The sequence below is a fragment of the Gavia stellata genome, unplaced genomic scaffold (assembly GCF_030936135.1).
Source record: "Gavia stellata isolate bGavSte3 unplaced genomic scaffold, bGavSte3.hap2 HAP2_SCAFFOLD_52, whole genome shotgun sequence".
Taxonomy (NCBI): domain Eukaryota; kingdom Metazoa; phylum Chordata; class Aves; order Gaviiformes; family Gaviidae; genus Gavia; species Gavia stellata.
Window position 1 is genome coordinate 16,004 of NW_026777025.1, and position 20,598 is coordinate 36,601.

Here is a 20,598-nt window from a genome sequence, read left to right on the forward strand (position 1 = left end):
GCGCAGATTGGAAAGTGCGTCCCGGAGTAATGACACTTTTCAATGTGAATATGATCATTCTCCTTTATTTGCGACAAGCATCAAGCTTATATAGTTTACAATGTGTTCACGCGAATCACAGTGTTTAGTGATTGGTTAACTAGCATTGTCCACGCGCTGATTATGCTTTGCTGATTGGCTCACGCTTCTTGGCTTAGTTCCGCAAAACTTCAACTTAGTTTCGCTTTTTCTGCTTGCACAGCTGCTTGCTCAGCTGCTTGTAGTTGCCTTTCTTCCTGCTTGCTCAGCAGCGTGTAGCATGAGTTGCTCAGCTCCAAAGCACTATGGCCTCGTTCAGCTAACCATTCCTCCACATTCCTTTATTACCTTTCCAATGTAATACATTACATTAAAATGTAAATTTTCAATATAATTTTTCATCCTCCTGTGCTTGCCTTGGCCACATAACCAATACACCTAGAGTGGGGTGTAGCTAGCTACACCTAGCTCATGTACAGTTCTTATTTTAAAGTCTTAAGGCTCATGCTGTTTTTCAAGTGTAAGATTGTTAATGATCAAAATTATTCTGTGCTTAAAATAGAGCAGACAAAACCCCCCAAAAAGGTGATTCATTTTTTATTAACACCCATCCAAACAATACAGATAAAAGAAAAAATTCTGCATAGTACACAGATGTTGGCACAAACACACTAGAAAGAACCAAACAAAGGAAACTAAAACATGCGTAAGAAACTAAGCACGGAGGGATTGCACAGTTAGGCATTCAGTGTCACCAGACGTTGTGTGTGTGAGGTGACATAACAGCAATGTATCATGCCACATACTTTATCACACCTGATACAAACTTTTATTCTCATAAACTTACACTTTGCCTATCCTCAATTTTTTAAAAAATAGCTGTCAAATTAACAGAGACATTTTCTCTGCTGGTTTGAAGAGGCATACATCTTCAAAATGGGGTACTGCTTTGCTTTTACTTAAACATACTTATCACTAACAATATATTCACTTTTATGTAATAAACAGATGTAATTCTCCCCAGGTAACTAGAACACTATTTACAGTTTAATTCAACTACAAGCCACCTGACCTGTAACTAACAATTTATATTAAAATGCAATTCTCTGGTATCAAGAAGATTGTCATTATTAGAAGCAAGACTCAACTTTACCTTAGAAAGTTACAGTAGTACATCTTGCTTTGTTTCAAGTTAGGTTTTTTTGACAGGCAAACATATGCCATAGCAAAAGTTCTTATGTTTGTGGAAAGAGCGTTTCTCCCACATACTTTCTTTAGGTTGTTAATTCTATGAAAGCCACTTGAGGTGCCATCAGGTAATTAAAAAAAATTACCTCTGAACTGCATTAAGAGGTTTCTAAAGGATTTACTTTTCATATACCAAAATGAGATTTGGTTTAAAACCTTTATGTAATATGCAATTGACTATACAGCACCACAAGCTACTTCAGAAAAATGTATTCCCACAAGCTGGAAAACGATGGTAAAAGTGTATCAAGTTTTCAATTGTTTCCTTTTAAAGAGAGGTACTGAAATTATCTGGGAGATGTTCGTATCTGCAGCATTCCAAAGGCAATCACAGCAGTATGTCACATAAAAATATGTATATAGGAGACAAATATGAAATAAAAGCAGTTGAAGGACTTTATTTCAGCTTTCTTAAATTTTAAGGTATATTTGTTTCATGTATGTATAAATATATAAGTAGAAGTAATCTCTATTGAATTATGCACAGGTAACAGCATGCAATGAAAAGAAAACATGAGAGTAGAAGTCGAGTACGCTGAAATCAAGTATCACTGAGCATAACTGAAGGCTGTAATTTCTTTCTTCATTTCCTAATAAGAAAAAAAGACAAACTAGCAGTCAGCATAAATATAAGTTTAAGAGCCCTGTTTATTTCTTCATAAAAAGAATGAAGAATCTGTACATACATACAATTGTCAGTAATATTTAGCAAATACATGTGCTACCACCACCACAACGTCTTTCTATACCCACTAGCTTCAAACGCATCCTTATGCATCCAAAACAGAGAGTAGGCTAGCGAGACTGTATGGCTCTGTATCAAGAGACTATGGATCTGTATCAACAGTGGTTTCAACAATTAGAAAGAGGAGACAGTTCCTGAAAAGCCACAACTAAAAGCTGGAAATGTTGTTTTCTGCACTCTGAATAATGACTTGTCGAAGTCTCTCTCTTCATACAGTAGAGCTTGCTCCTGACTGACCTACACAGTCACTCGGAATAGGAGATTTTTTTTTTTGTTAAAGCTAAAGGTAGAAGTAGAAAACAAAGAAATCAAGTCCCTTTTAATTTAAGCATTAAAAGTTAAGTCACAAAAGCTCACAAGCCCTGAGATAACAAATAAATCCCTTCTCATGCTAAAACACATCCTTATCCTAGATGAGAGAAGGGCGCATTTTTCAGGAATGGCCTCCCTGAAGCCAAATAATCCTCACTGTTGCACAATGGGAACAGAGCATCTGTTCTAACTCTTCATCAGACCTGGAAGAAGAGATCGAGATGACCAGGGCTGAAAAGAAGAGGCTTCCCCTTTTTTAAGGCAGACTGAGAGGCATAAAAAATTTTATCTATTCTCAGGCACAAGCGTCTCAAAGACAAATGGATTCAAGGATATTGAATCTGAAGACTGAATATCCAACCTATCTAAATTGACTCAATACTGGGAATGCCTGACTGGGACCACAGGTGCTTCTGGAAGATTTCTGCTGAGTTCTGACAACTCAGAAATCTTCTCTTACAGGAAGAGATCACAGAATCTCACTCATTAGCATGAAACTGGCATAGGCAGAAATCTCCCCTATGTCAAATTAAAGATCATAGAATCGTTTAGGTTGGAAAAGACCTTTAAGACCATCAAGTCCAACCGTTGACCTAACACTGCTAAGTCCACCACTAAACCATGTCCCTAAGCGCCTTGTCCACATGTCCTTTAAATACTTGCAGGGATGGTGCCTCAGCCACCTCCCTGGGCAGCCTGTTCCAGTGTCTGACAACCTTTTCAGTGAAGAAGTTTTTCCTAATATCCAATCTAAACCTCCCCTGGTGCAACTCGAGGTCATTTCCTCTTGTCCTGTCACTTGTCACTTGGGAGAAGAGACCAGCACCCACCTCCCTGCAACTACCTGAAAAGAGGTTGTAGAGAGCAATAAGGTCTCCCCTGAGCCTCCTCCAGGCTAAAAAACCCCAGCTCTCTCAGCTGCTCCTCATAAGACTCGAGATGCTCGAGCCATGCTAGTTAAAAAGGGATTCTGGTGAGACTACAGAAAAACCTCAACGTCTTGTTATATTTCATACTTAATTTCTTTTCAAGAATAGAATGACTACTATACCAAGTATTACCATGTCTGACTGCCTGTAAGGGGAGAAAGAGGAAGCAACAGACTGTGAAAAGCACCCTCCTTTCATAGCCCCCCACACCTAAAAAGGTTCTGGAGAAGGACTGTTTGCAGACTGAAGTTTACTGCTTTGAGAGAGCTGTGTGGATGGACCCATTGTCTTCAAGTTGAAGCCTTTTCCTGCTGAAACTGCCAACAATTATGCCAAATACAACAATGGTTTTGCAATATGGATAAATGTCTTCCAGACTGAAATGAAAAAGTCTTGTGACACAGGCGACTAAGCAGTAAAGAGTAATGCTAAATAAGCATGATGTCCAGCGTGCACGCATACATATGCATAACACACACATGCATAACAGTGGTAGAAAGTGCTATAAGACAAAAAAATTTACCTTCACTAATTCGGTTTTGTCGTAATCTTCCCGATGTTGGTAAATGCACTGACTAAGAACAGCATATAGTTTTACCAAGTGAAATACATTGAAGTTCTTGGTTATCACAGTGACAAAATGCAAGAGTTGCTGAAGAAAAAAATGGGAACTACAAGTTTAGAATAGCGCAAGATCCTTTGAATAGGCTCTTTAGGTTTTCAGAAGCTAAACAATAACAATGCAACAAAGTGCCATCTTACTTTCTTATAATTTTAAATAAAATATGAGTGACACTTCAGAGAACAGATTAAATATCTTGCAAGATTTAACTGGAGAAAATGAGTTAATTTTTCATACTTCAGAAAAAAGGAAGGCTTACCTTTCAGACAATATTTTATTACTAATCAATCTATCACATCAACTATCATAATTGCGAATCAACTGCTTCCAGAACAGCCGGGAATGACACAATCCACTTTGTCGTAGAGTTGCTGCCGCAGCAAAGCCACTGTAGCATTTCATTAGAGAAACTGTTGCTGCAATGCAGGGCACCGTAAAATGGACCTTTGGAAGGCGGGCTACAGGTCTTCTAGATACAGCTGTCCCAGCTGGAAACAGAAGCATCCTTAGGTGCTCACCTTTGCCCATTAGCTGAACGTGTACTGTGCCTACAACTCTGAACACACTGCTCAAGTGTCTAAAGCAGACCAGGAAGCAAAGTTAGATCACTTAGCTCCTACCTTTAAACTGAAGAGTGGATAAACTAGCAGAGTGACTCTGCCTGGAGCAGATTACTAATCTCTCACACAGTCGTTTCTGTTACCAAAGACGTAAATGTGATAATCTCTGGGAAAACAGCAGTAACAAGCTAGTGGCAGCACCTTCTTCCCCTGCTGCGCTGTTCAGCATCTGTGTTGTGTGAGGCTGTGTAGCTTAAAAGAGCAGCCACACCAAATGAAAATATTACTGCCTCACAAGTGCCCGTCATCAAACTGCCTCCCTCAGATCAGCTAGCACAAAATTTGAGTATTCCCCTCAACTTCACTCTATACAACGTGCAGTTAAGACGCACAAAAACCATGCAGTGTGCTTTCAGCTGCTGCAAACAGAAAAGGTAGGATGTGACAGAGGTGTATGGTCAACATCCCATGTGAAACTATTTCTCATTGCTGCCACATAGATGATGGCATGCTCTTCTGTATGTTCATAAAGTTCTAGGACTGTTACCGAGCCAAGAAACAAACAACAACAACAACAAAAAAAACCCAAACAAAACCAAGCAGCTACATTTTGGAGGTTCACCTAGCTTATTCGCTGCCGGTGAGTTCCAAAGAGGCTCTCTGGTATGAGCGGCTAGTTCCAATGGCACCCATGTTAATGAAACAAGTTTTCTAAAAGATGCATTTCATGACGGTAGCTCTCCTCATAGCTGAAACATATCTAAGCTGAAACATATATATAAGGGCTCTACAGTACCATTTCTCCAGTGGGCAATAACTTCGTAGCAGCCTGACTCTATGAAAAACCTGTGTGGCTTCTCTATATACACAGGCGGACATGAACAACAACCCCCCCTGAAATCTGCTTCCTGAGGAACCCAGCTTTAAAAAGTTAGTTTCACCTCTACAAATTAGGTCACAGCTTAAAAATGTGATGGAAATTGTGTTGACAAGCCCTTTCACCAAAGGGGATTCCTATCTGGTCACATTGTCCCCACACTGGGGAAACATCCATGTAATATTCCCTTTCTCATCATGGCAGGTAAACAGTAGCCCTGCTCTGCACTGGCCAACTTCCAGGACTCCAACCTAGCAATTTTGCTAAGTTTGCTCACTGCAGTATCCCCTGAAGATCAGGTCCTTGTTCTACCCTCTCCAGTTCATGCGAAGGAACCTCTTTTACCCCCTGCAGCTGGGCCCATTTTTAACCCTTTCCCCAACTGTAGCCTGGAATAGCAACTTCTCTCCTACGAGGGACTCGAAAACCCTTATCACACTGTAACTGAATGAATGCAAAATTCTGACACTAGATTTTGAAAGAATTTCAGAAAAGTAGGTATTAGTGTTTTATCCATGATGAGCTTTATGCCAAGCTGTGAACTTCAGGTTTAAAGTCATCGCTGCCAGAAATAAAGGTCCTTTTCAGGTTCCTAATAAATGAAAACATGCAAAAGACAAAACAAAACCCCCAAATACATCATAAAAACATGCCTGCTTTATAACTGTGTGAGTTGTGAAGTCTGTTTCCGCGTGTCACCTGCCAGGAAAGACTGGGCCCTGTCCCAGTCCAAACTGGATGCCCTGGCCCCCTCCAAGGACAGACTGGGATCATTCCCAGTCCAAACTGGATCCCCTGGCCCCCTCCCAGGACAGACTGGGCCCTGTTCCAGTCGAAACTGGAGCCCCTAGCACCCTCCCAGTACAGACTGGGATCATAACCAGTCCAAACTGCATCGCCTGGCCCCCTCCCAGTACAGACTGGGATCATTCCCAGTTCCAACTAGAGCCCCTGGCCCCCTCCCAGGATAGACTGGGTCCCTGTCCCAGTCCAAACTGCATCCCCTTGCCCCCTCCCAGGACAGACTGGGACCATTCCCAGTCTAAACTGGATTCCCTGGCTCCCTCCCAGGACAGACTGGGCCCTGTCCCAATCCAAACTGCATCCCCTGGCCCCCTCACAGGACAGACTGGGATGATTCCCAGTCCGAACTGGATTCCCTGGCCCGCTCCCAGGACAGACTGGGCCCTGTTCCAGTCTGAACTGCATACCCTGGCCCCCTCCCAGGTCAGACTGGGCCCTGTCCCAGTCCAAACTGGATGCCCTGGCCCCCTCCCAGGACAGACTGGGATCATTCCCAGTCCAAACTGGATCCCCTGGCCCCCTCCCAGGACAGACTGGGCCCTGTCCCAGTCCAAACTGGAGCCCCTAGCACCCTCCCAGTACAGACTGGGATCATAACCAGTCCAAACTGCATCGCCTGGCCCCCTCCCAGTACAGACTGGGATCATTCCCAGTTCCAACTAGAGCCCCTGGCCCCCTCCCAGGACAGACTGGGTCCCTGTCCCAGTCCAAGCAGGATCTCCTGGCCCCCTCCCAGGACAGACTGGGCCCTGTCCCAGTCCAAACTGGATCCCCTGGCCCCCTCCCAGGACAGACTGGGCCCTGACCCAGTCCAAACTGGATTCCCTGCCCCCCTCCCAGGACACACTGGGCCCTCTCCCAGTCCAAACTGCATCCCCTTGCCCCCTCCCAGGACAGACTGGGCCCTGTCCCAGTCCAAACTGGATCCCCTGGCCCCCTCACAGGACAGACTGCAATCATTCCCAGTTCCAACTGGATCCCCTGGCCCCCTCCCAGGACAGACTGGGATCATTCCCAGTCCAAACTGGATCCCTTGGCCCCCTCCCAGGTCAGACTGGGCCCTGTCCCAGTCCAAACTGGATTCCCTGGCCCCCTCCCAGGACAGACTGGTCCCTGTCCCAGTCCAAACTGGATCCCCTGGCCCCTTCCCAGTACAGACTGGGCCCTGTTCCAGTCTGAACTGGATACCCTGGCCCCCTCCCAGGACAGACTGCGATCATTCCCAGTCCAAACTGGATCCCTTGGCCCCCTCCCAGTACAGACTGGGATCATTGACATTCAAAATTGGATCCCCTGGCCCACTCCCAGAACAGACTGCGATCATTCCCAGTGCAAACTGGATCCCCTGACCCCTCACAGGACAGACTGGGCCCTGTCCCAGTCCAAACTGGAGCCCCTGGCACCCTCCCAGGACAGACTGGGATCATTCCCAGTCCTAACTGGATCACCTGGCCCCTTCCCAGTACAGACTGGGATCATTGACATTCCAAATTGGTTCCCCTGGCCCCCTCCCAGGACAGACTGGGATCATTCCCAGTGCAAACTGGATTCCCTGGCCCCCTCCCAGGACAGACTGGGATCATTCCCAGGCGAAACTGGAGCCCCTGGCCCCTCCCAGGACAGACTGGGATCATTCCCAGTTCAAACTGGATGTCCTGGACATTTCCCAGGACAGACTGGGCCCTGTCCCAGTCCAAACTGGAGCCCCTGGCACCCTCCCAGGACAAAATGAGATCATTCCCAGTCCGAACTGGATTCCTTGGCCCCCTCCCAGGACAGACTGGGCCCCCTCCCAGTCCAAGCTGGATCCCCTGGCCCCCTCCCAGGACAGACTGGGATCATTCCCAGTCCAAGTTGGATCCCCTGGCCCCCTCACAGGACAGACTGCAATCATTCCCAGTTCCAACTGGATTCCCTGGCCCCCTCCCAGGACAGACTGGGCCCTGTCCCAGTCCAAACTGGATCCCCTGGCCCCCTCCCAGGACAGACTGGGATCATTCCCATTCCAAAGTGGATTCCCTGGCCTCCTCCCAGTACAGACTGGGATCGTTGACATTCCAAATTGGATCCCCTGACCCCCTCCCAGGACAAACTGCGATCATTCCCAGTGCAAACTGGATTCTGTGGCCCCCTCCCAGGTCAGACTGGGCCCTGTCCCAGTCGAAACTGGAGCCCCTGGCCCCCTCCCAGGACAGACTGGGATCATTCCCTGTCCAAACTGGATTCCCTGGCCCGCTCCCAGGACAGACTGGGCCCTGTCCCAGTCCAAACTGGAGCCCCCGGCCCGCTCCCAGGACAGAGTGAGATCATTCCCAGTCCGAACTGGATTCCCTGGCCCCTCACAGGACAGACTGCAATCATTCCCAGTTCCAACTGGATCCTCTGGCCCACTCCCAGGACAGACTGGGCACTGTCCCAGTCCAAACTGGGTCCCCTGCCCCCCTCCCAGGACAGACGGGATCATTCCCAGTCCAAGCAGGATCTCCTGGCCCCCTCCCAGGACAGACTGGGCCCTGACCCAGTCCAAACTGAATCCCCTTGCCCCCTCCCAGGACAGACTGGGCCCTGTCCCAGTCCAAACTGCATCCCCTGGCCCCCTCCCAGGACAGACTGGGCCCTGTCCCAGTCCAAACTGGAGCCCCTGGCCCCCTCCCAGGGCAGACTGGGACCATTCCCAGTCCAAACTGGATCCGGTGGCCTCCTCCTAGGGCAGACTGGGATCGTTCCCAGTCCAAACTGGATCCCCTGGCCCCCTCCCAGGACAGACTGGGATCATTACCAGTGCAAACAGGATTCCCTGGCCCCCTCCCAGGACAGACTGGGCCCTGTCCCAGTCCAAACTGGAGCCCCTGGCCCCCTCCCAGGGCAGACTGGGACCATTCCCAGTCCAAACTGGATTCCCTGGCCCACTCCCAGGACAGACTGGGCCCTGTCCGTCTTACAACTGGAGCCCCCGGCCCGCTCCCAGGACAGAGTGAGATCATTCCCAGTCCGAACTGGATTCCCTGGCCCCCTCGCAGGACAGACTGGGATCATTCCCAGTCCAAGCTGGATCCTCTGGCCCCCTCTCAGTACAGACTGCAATCATTCCCAGTTCCAACTGGATCGCCTGGCCCCCTCCCAGGACAGACTGGGCACTGTCCCAGTCCATACTGGATGCCCAGGATCCCTCCCAGGACAGAACGGGCCCTGTCCCAGTCCAAACTGCATCCCCTTGCCCCCTCCCAGGACAGACTGGGCCCTGTCCCAGGCCAAACTGGATCCCCTGGCCCCCTCCCAGGACAGACTGGGATCATTGCCAGTCCAAACTGGATCCCTTGGCCCCCTGCCAGGACAGACTGGGATCATTCCCAGTCCAAACTGGATTCCCTGGCCCCCTCCCAGGACAGACTGGGCCCTGTCCCAGTCCAAACTGGAGCCCCTGGCCCGCTCCCAGGACAGACTGGGAGCATTCCCAGTCCAAACTGGATCCCTTGGCCCCCTCCCAGGACAGACTGGACCATGCCCAGTGCAAATTGGATCCCTTGGCCCCCACCCTGTAAGACTGGTCCCTGTCCCAGTCCAGACTGGATGCGCTGGCACCCTCCCAGGACAGAATGAGATCATTCCCAGTCCGAACTGGATTCCCTGGCCCCCTTCCAGGACAGACTTAGCCCTGTCCCAGTCCAAACTGGATCCCCTGGCCCCCTCTCAGGACAGACTGGGATCATTCCCAGTCCAAACTGGATCCCTTGGCCCCCTCACAGGACAGACTGGTCCCTGTCCCAGTCCAAAATGGATGCCCTGGCTGCGTCCCAGGGCAGACCCGGATCATTCCCAGTCCAAACTGGATCCCCTGGCCCCCTCCCAGGACAGACTGCAATCATTCCGAGTTCCAACTGGATCCCCTGGCCCCTCCCAGGACAGACTGGGCCCTGATCCAGTCGAAAGTGGATTCCCTGGCCCCGTCCCAGGACAGACTGCGATCATTCCCAGTACAAACTGGATCCCCTGGCCCCATCCCAGGACAGACTGGGATCATTCCCAGTCCAAACTGGATCCTCTGGCCCCCTCCCAGGACAGACTGGGATCATTCCCAGTCCAAACTGGATCCTTTGGCCCCCTCCCAGGACAGACTGGGATCATTCCCAGTACAAACTGGATCCCTTGGCCCCCACACTGGAGAGACTGGTCCCTGTGCCAGTCCAGACTGGATGCCCTGGCACCTTCCCAGGACAAAATGAGATCATTCCCAGTCCGAACTGGATTCCTTGGCCCCCTCCCAGGACAGACTGGGCCCCCTCCCAGTCCAAGCTGGATCCCCTGGCCCCCTCCCAGGACAGACTGGGATCATTCCCAGTTCCAACTGGAGCCCCTGGTCCCCTCCCAGGACAGACTGGGATCATTCCCATTCCAAACTGGATTCCCTGGCCTCCTCCCAGTACAGACTGGGATCGTTGACAATCCAAATTGGATCCCCTGACCCCCGCCCAGGACAAACTGCGATCATTCCCAGTGCAAACTGGATTCCGTGGCCCCCTCCCAGGACAGACTGGGCCCTGTCCCAGTCGAAACTGGAGCCCCTGGCCCCCTCCCAGGATAGACTGGGATCATTCCCTGTCCAAACTGGATTCCCTGGCCCGCTCCCAGGACAGACTGGGCCCTGTAACAGTCCAAACTGGAGCCCCCGGCCCGCTCCCAGGACAGAGTGAGATCATTCCCAGTCCGAACTGGATTCCCTGGCCCCCTCGCAGGACAGACTGCAATCATTCCCAGTTCCAACTGGATCCCCTGGCCCCCTCCCAGGACAGACTGGGATCAATCCCAGTCCAAACTGGGTCCCCTGCCCCCCTCCCAGGACAGATGGGATCATTCCCAGTCCAAGCAGGATCTCCTGGCCCCCTCCCAGGACAGACTGGGCCCTGACCCAGTCCAAACTGAGTCCCCTTGCCCCCTCCCAGGACAGACTGGGCCCTGTCCCAGTCCAAACTGCATCCCCTTGCCCCCTCCCAGGACAGACTGCAATCATTCCCAGTCCAAGCAGGATCCTCTGGCCCACTCCCAGTACAGACTGCAATCATTCCCATTCCAAACTGGATCCGGTGGCCTCCTCCTAGGGCAGACTGGGATCATTCCCAGTCCAAACTGGATCCCCTGGCCCCCTCCCAGGGCAGACTGGGATCATTCCCAGTCCTAACTGGATCACCTGGCCCCTTCCCAGTACAGACTGGGCCCTGACCCAGTCCAAACTGGATTCCCTGGCCCCGTCCCAGGACAGAGTGCGATCATTCCCAGTACAAACTGGATCCCCTGGCCCCGTCCCAGCACAGACTGGGCCCTGTCCCAGTCCAAACTGGGTCCCCTGGCCCCCTCCCAGGACAGACTGGGCCCTGTCCCAGTCCAAACTGGATCCCCTGGCCCCCTCCCAGGACAGACTGGGATCGTTCCCATTCCAATCTGAATCCCTTTGCCCCCACCCTGGACAAACTTGTCCCTGTCCCAGTCCAAACTGGATTCCCTGGCCCCCTCCCAGGACAGACTGGGCCCTGTCCCAGTCCAAAATGGATTCCCTGGCCCCCTCTCAGGACAGACTGGGATCATTCCCAGTCCGAACTGGATACGCTGGCTCCCTACCAGTACAGACTGGGATCATTGACATTCCAAATTGGATCCCCTGGCCCCCTCCCAGGACAGACTGCGATCATTCCCAGTTCAAACTGGATCCCCTGGCCCCCTCCCAGGACAGACTGGGATCATTCCCAGTCCAAACTGCATCCTCTGGCCCCCTCCCAGGACAGACTGGGGCCTGTCCCAGTCCAAACTGGATCCCCTGGCCCCCTCCCAGGACAGACTGGGATCGTTCCCATTCCAATCTGAATCCCTTTGCCCCCACCCTGGACAAACTTGTCCCTGTCCCAGTCCAAACTGGATTCCCTGGCCCCCTCCCAGGACAGACTGGGCCCTGTCCCAGTCCAAAATGGATTCCCTGGCCCCCTCTCAGGACAGACTGGGATCATTCCCAGTCCGAACTGGATACGCTGGCTCCCTACCAGTACAGACTGGGATCATTGACATTCCAAATTGGATCCCCTGGCCCCCTCCCAGGACAGACTGCGATCATTCCCAGTTCAAACTGGATCCCCTGGCCCCCTCCCAGGACAGACTGGGATCATTCCCAGTCCAAACTGCATCCCCTGGCCCCCTCCCAGGACAGACTGGGCCCTGTCCCAGTCCAAACTGCATCCCCTGGCCCCTTCCCAGGACAGACTGGGCCCTGTCCCAGTCCAAACTGCATCCCCTTGCCCCCTCCCAGGACAGACTGCAATCATTCCCAGTCCAAGCAGGATCCTCTGGCCCACTCCCAGTACAGACTGCAATCATTCCCATTCCAAACTGGATCCGGTGGCCTCCTCCCAGGGCAGACTGGGATCGTTCCCAGTCCAAACTGGATCCCCTGGCCCCCTCCCAGGACAGACTGGGATCATTCCCATTCCAAACTGGATCCCCTGGCCCCCTCCCAGGGCAGACTGGGCCCTGACCCAGTCCAAACTGGATCCCCTGGCCCCCTCCCAGGACAGACTGGGATCATTCCCATTCCAAACTGGATCCCCTGACCCCCTCCCAGGACAGACTGGGCCCTGTTCCAGTCCAAACTGGATCCCTTGCCCCCCTCCCAGGACAGACTGGGATCGTTCCCATTCCAATCTGAATCCCTTTGCCCCCACCCTGGACAAACTTGTCCCTGTCCCAGTCCAAACTGGATGCCCTGGCCCCCTCCCAGGACAGACTGGGCCCTGTCCCAGTCCAAAATGGATTCCCTGGCCCCCTCTCAGGACAGACTGGGCCTTGTTCCAGTCCAAACTGGATCCCCTGGTACCCTCCCAGGACAGACTGAGATCATTCCAAGTCCGAACTGGATACACTGGCCCCTACCAGTACAGACTGGGATCATTGACATTCCAAATTGGATCCCCTGGCCCCCTCCCAGGACAGACTGGGAGCATCCCCAGTGCGAACTGGATTCCCTGGCCCCCTCCCAGGACAGACTGGGCCCTGTCCCAGTCCAAACTGGAGCCCCTGGCCCCCTCCCAGGACAGACTGGGATCATTCCCATTCCAATCTGGATCCCTTAGCCCACACCCTGGACAAACTTGTCCCTGTCCCAGTCCAAACTGGATGCCCTGGCCCCCTCCAAGGGCAGACTGGGCCCTCTCCCAGTCCAAACTGCATCCCCTGGCCCCCTCCCAGGACAGACTGGGCCCTGTCCCAGTCCCAACTGTATTCCCTGGCCCCCTCCCAGGGCAGACTGGGCCTTGTCCCTGTCCAAACTGGATCCCCTGGCACCCTCCCAGTACAGACTGGGATCATTCCCAGTCCGAACTGGATACGCTGTCTCCCTACCAGTACAGACTGGGATCATTGACATTCCAAATTGGATCCCCTGGCCCCCTCCCAGGACAGACTGCGATCATTCCCAGTTCAAACTGGATCCCCTGGCCCCCTCCCAGGACAGACTGGGATCATTCCCAGTCCAAACTGCATCCCCTGGCCCCCTCCCAGGACAGACTGGGCCCTGTCCCAGTCCAAACTGGAGCCCCTGGCCCCCTCCCAGGATAGACTGGGATCATTCCCATTCCAAACTGGATTCCCTGGCCCCCTCCCAGGACAGACTGGGCCCTGTCCCAGTCCAAAATGGAGCCCCTGCCCCGCTCCCAGGACAGAGTGAGATCATTCGCAGTCCGAACTGGATTCCCTGGCCCCCTTCCAGGACAGACTGGGCCCTGTCCCAGTCCAAACTGGAGCCCCTGGGCCCCTCACAGGACAGACTGGGCCCTGTCCCAGTCTAAACTGGATCCCCTGGCCCCCTCCCAGGACAGACTGGCATCATTGACATTCCAAATTGGATCCCCTGGCCCCCTCCGAGGACAGACTGCGATCATTCCCAGTGCAAACTGGATTCCCTAGCCCTCTCCAAGGACAGACTGGGCCCTGTCCCAGTCCAAACTGGAGCCCTTGGCCCCCTCCCAGGACAGACTGGGATCAAAACCAAATCATATTACCACAAAGCAGTGGTAAATGCAAGTCCCGGTGAGAAGCTTATAAGAGACCTGAAGGCTGAAAATAAGAAAGTGTTGTCCAGTCTGGCTGGGCTCGGGAGCACAGGGCCACCAACAGCCGACGAAACACGTACGTATTTCAGCATAAATAGCAAGTAGATTTTGACTTCCCCAAGCGTTATCAGGAGGCATCTTTGGTAATCTGTAACATCGAGGAAGTGTGGTGGGAATGCAGCTGAGGTAGGTCCACCGGTGGATTTCTTACAAAGTGGGTGGCAGAGAACATTTGGAACAACTGTGAACACGCTGCGTGGCTGCCACGGTGCTGGTCCTCGTTCCTCACGGGGTTTGCTATCTTACACGTAGATACCCTGGTTAAAGCTGTTCAGAAGAGGTGTGGTTTTTGCTGGCTGAGCATGAGCGGCGGATCCGGAGCACACGGGCAACGAGGGAGTCCCGGCTGGAGGAAGCCCGGAAGGAGTGGGAGCACCAGTATGCCGCCGTGGCTCAGGCGAGTTTCCCAGTAACAGGCACTGTAGCCAGATACCTTAACCTGTGGTCTGATGTTTTCCCCTTCTTGTCATCTTTAAGATTTGTTACTCACACACCTCTCTGCCAGCAAGGCCCCGACAAGACCTTCCAGGGGCTTTTAAGCCTGGGTAAACTGGCAATAATGTAGCCCTTGGTTAGGGGTCCACAATGTAATATCAAATCTCTCATGAGTTCAGCTGACAGAATATGCTGTCTACTTCTAACTACATTGTAGTTTGTGGTCTTCATTTTGTCGTTACAAGAAATTATTACGGAAATAAGAGATGCCAGTGAATGCACCGAGCCATGTCGAAGCAGCTCAGGCTTGTGTCGTTTCAAAGTCCTTGACAGGGAGAACCAAAGATATTCCCTGTAAAACCAGCCATGAGATAAACACCCTAGAACATGGGGCAGACGCGTTCTTTGTTCTTTTTCTTAAAAAAGGGTAATACTGCTTTTAATTTGGGGCATGTTTCTGAAAGCAACCGATCTCAATGTGACTTATTTAGCCAGACAGAAGCATTTCAGTAGGAGGCTGTGGCGTGTAAGAGCCAAGGAGTGCGTGACAGGCTGCTCTGGGAAAGACGGGGTCTGATGGTGACTTGCTTAATAAATCGTTCAAGGCAAACCTTCACTGAAAGGCCGTATGCTGCTCCCCTCCCAGTTGCTCTTCGTGAACCGTTTCTTTGCTTCAACATGGGTAACTGCCAAAGGGAGGCGTCAGGAAATTCGCTATCTGCGTAGAGCGGCGATCACGGCAAGAGGGCTGGGTTTAATGGGGAGAGCACAGCTTTACAGGAATCCAGCGCGTTTTGTGGGGGTCTCTTGATTTTTGCACGAAGCACGCATCACGCAGCAAAGTTACTGCCTTAAACAAAAGTGCTTGACTTCTTCCTTAATGAAGGAAGGTGACTCCGGGTCTGGAGCTGTCTGCTGCTCGTAAAAGTATGTTTCAGAATGAGCTATTCAAAAGCCGTGTGGGCACGGTGCTGGGCAGCCTGCTCTAGGTGACCCTGCTTGAGCGGGGGGGTTGGGCCACGTGGGTTCCAGGGATTGGAATCCTCTTTGTTGTGATTCTGTGATTCCGGAACTTGTGCTGAGAGGGGCAAGCGGTGTGGTACGCTGGAAATGCCTTGTTAACTCCTGTCTCCCTGTGCTGGAAGGCTGCGTGTGTGTTCTGTACTGAGACACTTGGCACCTTTATCCGTCTGCCCAGGTAGACCAAGCAATGTCAAAAAGGGGCACGGTGCTGGGCACGGTGCTGGGCAGCCTGCTCTAGGTGACCCTGCTTGAGCGGGGGGGTTGGGCCACGTGGGTTCCAGGGATTGGAATCCTCTTTGTTGTGATTCTGTGATTCCGGAACTTGTGCTGAGAGGGGCAAGCGGTGTGGTACGCTGGAAATGCCTTGTTAACTCCTGTCTCCCTGTGCTGGATGGCTGCGTGTGTGTTCTGTACTGAGACACTTGGCACCTTTATCCGTCTGCCCAGGTAGACCAAGCAATGTCAAAAAGGGGCACGGTGCTGGGCACGGTGCTGGGCAGCCTGCTCTAGGTGACCCTGCTTGAGCGGGGGGGTTGGGCCACGTGGGTTCCAGGGATTGGAATCCTCTTTGTTGTGATTCTGTGATTCCGGAACTTGTGCTGAGAGGGGCAAGCGGTGTGGTACGCTGGAAATGCCTTGTTAACTCCTGTCTCCCTGTGCTGGAAGGCTGTGTGTGTGGTCTGTACTGAGACACTTGGCACCTCCATCCATCTGTCCAGGTAGAACAAGCAATGGAAAAAAGAGCGTAATTTCAGAACTGGCTTTAGGAACTTTTGCTAGCTTAGCCACATTAGGCAGGGACTGCAACTCTTGAATGGCAGTATAGTTGTGTTAGAGAATAACCATAGGAGGTAGCTGGGTAAACTGGCTGAAGTGTCAAATTCCGATCTGTGTTGGTTTTGTTTGTTTTCTCATTTAAAGGGAAATCAAGGCTACGGTCTGCATCAGATACAGGATCTTAGCTGTTGGGGGCTGTTGGGCTAGAGAGCTAAAATTCTTTCTTCTTCTCTTTCTTCTTCTTCTGGGTACTCAGTTATAGCTTTCCAGATATTGCTGTTTAAAAAAAGTAAAGTGGTCCTAACATAACTGTGAGAGCATGGAATGTTGTCAAACGTTCTTTGTTTCTGCAGATGGTTCGTGCTTGCCGAACTCCGGAGTCGTTCACATGACTTGCACCGGCTTGCAGAAGGAGGTGATCTTTTACTGTATCTTTATTGAGACTGTCAAGAGATGTACCTTTTCTAAGTTTTCTCTTGCACTGCTTTCAGTGTCAGAGACCATTCTATGCTCATCCTGCCCATCCACATGCAGAATCGCAATTGTACCCTGCCACTTTTATGCCAATGGTAACGTTTTCGGTCCACTCTTGGGACTGTAAAACTACCATTGTCTCCTGTTGAAGCACGATCAGGGATTGAGTGTCTAGAACGGAATACAACGTTGCTGTAGGAGCAAGAACAAAAATGTCGTGGAAGGCGGCGAAAGCTGTTACTTCTATATTACCCATCAGTCGAACTGCCTGCTTAGGCTTCAGTTAGGGTTTGGATCCCTGATTAACCTGAAAAAGGAGGACAGAATGGAGAAAATGAAAAATTATTTGACTGCTTAAGAAGCAATGAATTCTTTGTTCTCCCAGACTTGGCCAAATCATAACTTCTGAGCCACGGCACAGATTGTAACAAATAATTTTGAATTAAGTTTGAGCTCACTAAACATTTCCAACGTCAACCAGCTTCTGCGCAAACAAGCATAGCAAGGGTCTTCCACAGTGTGATTTAAAGTTGTGTGTCAGTTTTGGCTTCGATAGAATGCATTTTGCGTCAGTGTTCGGGGAAAAAGAAAGGCCTGTGTATTGACAGAGAAGATAGAAAATACTTAATTAAGCATTGCAAGGGCTGACATTTTGTTTTACAGGACTTTTTTTATAAACTGTAACTGTTAGTTTGGCTGCCGTCTTTAAGACTCTACATAGTAATGCTTACTGAGATGGCTAACCTAAAGGGTATTACTGACGCAAGCTTTCTGACAGTTTCAGTGAACATTTATGTTATTTCTCGTAGTGCTTATCCAGAACCTTAGTGACTGAATAATAACGCTGTCTTAATCTGTAGTTTTTGATTGATGTTTCAGACCTTGAAATTTTTGAAGAAATCTGGTCCTTTGACAAGTGAAGCCATTCACGATAGCTACAATAGGTGTCTTGCAGCTGGCTTGCTGTCTCCAAGAGTAGTCGATGTCCAGCCATCCAGTTTGAGTCAGGTGAGCGCATATCAGGGAATCAAGGGGGAAACACACCCATCTTGTCTGACGGGGCTCCAGAGGCTACAAGACACGATAATCTGATTTTCCTATTATGTGCAAGTTGCACTGAAATGCAGGTGGTGACTTTAGTGAGCAGAAGTAATAGCAGTCCTAGATCCAAGCTACTGAGTTTGACTGGGCACAGCCCTAACAGATCTGTCTTTAGAGACCCATCTATTAATTCTGTGCCACAGCTACGCACCAGGAAGCATCTTTCCCTCAGGACAACCTTTATCCCTGTCAGTTTCTCAAAGCATTAGGTTCAGTGCAGTAGCTGACGATGGGGGTGTCTCGCTAGGATGTGAGCTGTTGCAAACATCAGCTTGCTGCACTATACCCGATCATTTGCTTCCAAGGAGGTGGGCCGTGGTAAAGGATTACTGTTGTCAGCTCTACCTGACAATTTCCTCACCGCTTCCCTTCATTTTCCCATCATCACTCGGCTTTTCTGTGGCCTCTCAAAGCAGATCTTCACCTCTGTAGCCTTTGCCTTGCGCTCCAGTAGCACAATTTCCCCCGCTTAGACAGCCCTCTTGTTACTGCAACACCTTGGCCGCCTTTATCTCATGACGCCCTCTCCCTTCGATCCTCTTTATCCCACCATGGTGACTTCAGCCCCCTCTTTCCCAGGTTTTCCATTTGCAGCGCACCACCCCTGCTCTCTCATCTGAAGAGTTTCATGAGAGATGGAGCCTTTGTGATGAACAGCCCATCCTCACCCAGGCAGCATCTAAGCGAAATGATCAGCTGGCTAGTCATCATACAGTGGAGCAATTAGTAGGAAGGGGAGAGCGGTCTTCCCACTGCCCTCATCTTCCTGTCTACCGGATTCTTTGCCAGATTTGTGGAAGTGTCTTAGGGCAAATAACACTTCTGTGCAATGTGGTAGCTAAAATAAATTTCTTGGCCAGCTGACCTAGCCCAGAGACTGCTTATTTTGCAAGCCTGATGTAGACTCTTACATTCAAATTAGATGTTCTGCTGTCAGCTCCAGTTTGGGAATAACTTGGGAAATCAAGGCATTTTTTAATAACCTTTGCTGCATTGTGACTGTATCGTTCAGAGACTTGTTAGGCATTTGAGCAGGGATTTCTTTTGAATGTTAGTAAGGCAAATTTCAGAATTAGGGTCAGGAAGCCTGGTTTGGAGTTTTGTTTGCCACCCTACGTAGTATTTGGTGTGTTTCCTTGTCTGAAAGCAGCTTTCAGAAACAGAAGGAAGTATCACATGTGTATTCTAATGTGTAGAAATCGCTTTGAATGCAATGATTTTACCCAGAAGGGAAAGAGACTTTTGAATTACGTTTCAAACAAAGAAACAAACAAAACCCAACCAAACAAAACAGTGAAATTTTATGAAGGATCATTTCAGCTGAAAGAAGTATCAGAACACCAGCTGAAATAAACTACTCCTTAATATCGCATGCCTGTGCGTACCTGTGCATTATCCTTCTGAAGGATTACCAGCACGTTAGAATACAGTATTTGAACAGCCTAAAATTTAAACCTATTAGAATTTAAATGGTTCACTTCTTTTCTGTCATTTGAGAAAAGTATTACTTCATGTTCTGGGTGTCAGAACTGCTTCATGTCTTCACAGTCTAGAAAGCTGCTTGACCTGAGCTTCACTGTTCCCACGCAAAGAGGGTATTTGTTCTGTCCCCTTCACGCATTCCTGATGGCGAGCTCATGCGCACAAAATGCGTAATGGGTATTAGCAGAGGATGTTACTGAAAGTAGTTACCTGGAACTCAGGAAATTGAGACTATAATGCAGAGGCGTGCAAATAAAGATTAGAATTAGCCTTCGGTAAGTTGAAATGTCAGAGGAAAAGTTTAATGTGTTCCTCAGACCAAGCAGCAGTCCAGCCTGTGGCTAGAATTCAGAAGAAGAATGTGGAATTAGTTGCAGGTGTACTACTTGACTTTGTGCTGTCTGCATGAGTATACCAGTAGAAGCAACCATTTGCTGTTGATGGTTCAGCTATTGAAAGTATGTAAGATTCTCATTTTACTTTGTCTGTTACGTTTAGAAGGAGCAGTTAGAAGCGGTATTGTCAGCTGCTGTCCAGACAGGTTCTTTAGAACTTCTGACTGGGTGCATTAAACAGTGGGCATCTGAAGGTAATACTTCTTTACATTGTTTTTATGTTATATATTGGTTAGTTTGAAGTTGTTGATTTGTTTCTTTTTTGTTGTCTCTTTTTAAAGAGCAGCCAAGTTCTGCTGCTAATTTACGGCTTGTTCTTGAGTGGACATGGAACAAAGTGATCTCTACAAAAGAAGAATTGGACCAAATAAGTGAGTACTAGTGTAGTCATTCCACAAACATAAAATCATTCCTTCTAATTGAGCTTATCCAGTAATCTGCTGGTATATGGTATTGCACATGGTTCTTTAAGTGTGCTTTGAAACTCTGAAATTGCTCTGTAGGCTAATGCTTTAATGTTTGTTCTTGAAAAGGTGTTCCGCTCTTTGATGGCTCTTGCAACTTCATTGACCCACAGACGTTACAGTCTCTTCAGCACTGCCAGTTGCTTTTGAGCAACCTTAGGACAGTCTTAAACTGTTTTCTA

The 20,598-nt window shown here is 50.0% G+C and overlaps 1 pseudogene; it reads right to left on the reverse strand.

Moving 5' to 3' along the window:
- Nucleotides 1-1,814: 1,814 nt before the first annotated feature.
- LOC132321601 (ATPase family AAA domain-containing protein 2-like) overlaps nt 1,815-20,598 on the reverse strand; it is a 240,395-nt pseudogene continuing 221,611 nt past the window's right edge.